The sequence below is a fragment of the Myotis lucifugus genome, unplaced genomic scaffold (genome assembly GCF_000147115.1).
Source record: "Myotis lucifugus unplaced genomic scaffold, Myoluc2.0 scaffold_408, whole genome shotgun sequence".
Taxonomy (NCBI): Eukaryota; Metazoa; Chordata; class Mammalia; order Chiroptera; family Vespertilionidae; genus Myotis; species Myotis lucifugus.
Genome location: NW_005871456.1, coordinates 723,860 through 725,877, shown reverse-complemented (window position 1 = coordinate 725,877; position 2,018 = coordinate 723,860). Strand labels below are relative to the sequence as shown.

Here is a 2,018-nt window from a genome sequence, read left to right as displayed (position 1 = left end):
CCCCCCCCACACACACACACACACTCCTGCTAGGGGTCTCTCCCCATGTCTGAGGGACAGATCCTTGAGTCTCCTGGCCATTTCCACTCTGAGCTGAGCTGAGCTGAGCTGAGCTGAGCTGAGCTGGGCAGTTTCAGGGAAATGAGTTCCGGATCGTTCTGAAGGTGAATGAGACCCCGTTACCTGCATGCTGCATCGGAGCAGGAGAGAGCCCAGAAAGTGTGCGGGATTTTAGACGCCCCTCGGTCAGCCTTTGTCCTTTTCTAACTTGGATGCAGGTATCCGTGCCCCTGCCCAGCATGTTTGTTCGGAGTGGGTTTTTAAGAAGTGTTGTGGCCATGCTCCTGAACCACACCAAGCCCGAATGACAGCAGGAAGCTGTTCCAGAGAGAGGCGCAGGATGAATCTGGAAAGCTCATGGCTTTCTCATTCTCCCCTCTAAACCCTCCCACACTGTCCCAACAAGCATGAAAGCCATGGCCGTGAATTGATAGAACTGCCCAGTCCCAGGTGCACTGGCTTGAAAAGCTTCGTACTCGGGGCCTGGGATCCAGGGGCCATGGGGTTAGGATTTGCCAGACCTCCAGGACCTCCTGGCTGCTTGGCTAGGAAGGCAGGGAAGCTTGTATGGGATAAGGGGAGAGACCCAGAAAAGAAAGGATCAGCCAGTGTCTTCCTCCTCATGACAGTCCCGAGAGACCAAGCCTGAACAGAGGATGTTCACTCATCTTGGTGGGTCTTGACTTTCATTCGTGAAGGCCGCCACATTCCCTGTGCAGTGCAAGGCCAGACAGGGCCGGGGTTCCTGGCGGCATCTGCCAGCCCCTGGCTGAGTTCAGAGACCTATGGCCAAGGGATGTTAGGGGGGACCAACTTTTTTTTTTTTTCTCTCTCTAACATAAACTTTAGAGGTCTCATCGAGTTCAAAGGATTTGTTTAGCAAATAGGTTTATTTGTGGTTTATTTTCTTTTCTGTAGCAATTAAGTTACCAGATTAAGCCTGGAGGGGATGACCATGCTTGTTGTGTAGGATCTTCACACTTAAGAGGGGGAGCCCAGCGCTGTTGTTACCTCCCTTTGTTAGGGACACCAGGAAGGCAGACAACAGTTCAGGAAACAGCGTGGGCTGATCCTGGTGGCTGACGTGGGAGGGAATCACGTCGCGTGTGAGGGCCCCTACACCAGCCCTACACCTGGAACAGGGGTGTATCTGGAAGTGGAAAGAAGCACCTTTAAGTTGTACAGAAGGAGGTACAGCTCAGCAAGTCAGCTGAGAACTGCTCTCGGAAGATGGAGGGAGAGAGGGGGCCAAGGGCCTGAGTCCTGATGGCTTTTCTTACTGAAGCGGAGGCGCGTAGTTCTTGCTTCCTCCCTCCATACTCAAACCCGGCAGCAGATCCATCCCAGCCCCTCGGGGCGGTTGGAAGTGAGGGTCCAACCACCCGAAGTGAAGTGTGTGGATTGCTGAAGGGGATTTAGGAAAGGTCTGATTGTTTAGACCAGAGTTCTCAGGGCTTGTTTTCTGGGTGAGACCCGTGAAAAGCTCAGTGCAGAAAGGAAAGGCACAGACAATGGTTTGGCTCTTTTTTTTTCTCTATTATTGGGAAGGACAAGACCCTTTCAATTCCTGGAATGAAAGAAGTACGTCACTCTGAGGCCCCGAGGGGCACTAGGCACACAATCTTGGAGTCAAGGGTAGACAAAAGCTTCAGCAGGAAGGCCTGGGCATCTTCCGTCTTGGTGTTTGTATCCAGGCTGGTCTGGTCCCCACCCTGGTCCACCCTCCATGCTCCGGCTCTTGTGTCCCAGGAGCTGCCACCTGCCTGGAAAGACTGAGTGGGGAGAAACTTAGAAGTGATTCACCTTTTTTTCTTGCAACTGATGATGTAAGGAAATTGGGAAGTCTTTACATCAGGCACTTTTGTCTAGAGTCTGCTGTCTCATGGAGAAAAAGTTTTGAGTGCATATTGAAAAAAGAAAATTTATTAACATTTTCATGTATTATTTTTGTATCATTA

The 2,018-nt window shown here is 51.3% G+C and overlaps 1 protein-coding gene across 5 annotated transcripts in view; it reads left to right on the top strand.

The window, feature by feature from the left end:
- Positions 1-2,018, top strand: part of TRAK1 (trafficking kinesin protein 1) — an 86,402-nt gene that overhangs the window by 78,314 nt on the left and 6,070 nt on the right. The gene's annotated exons all lie outside the window — the stretch shown is intronic.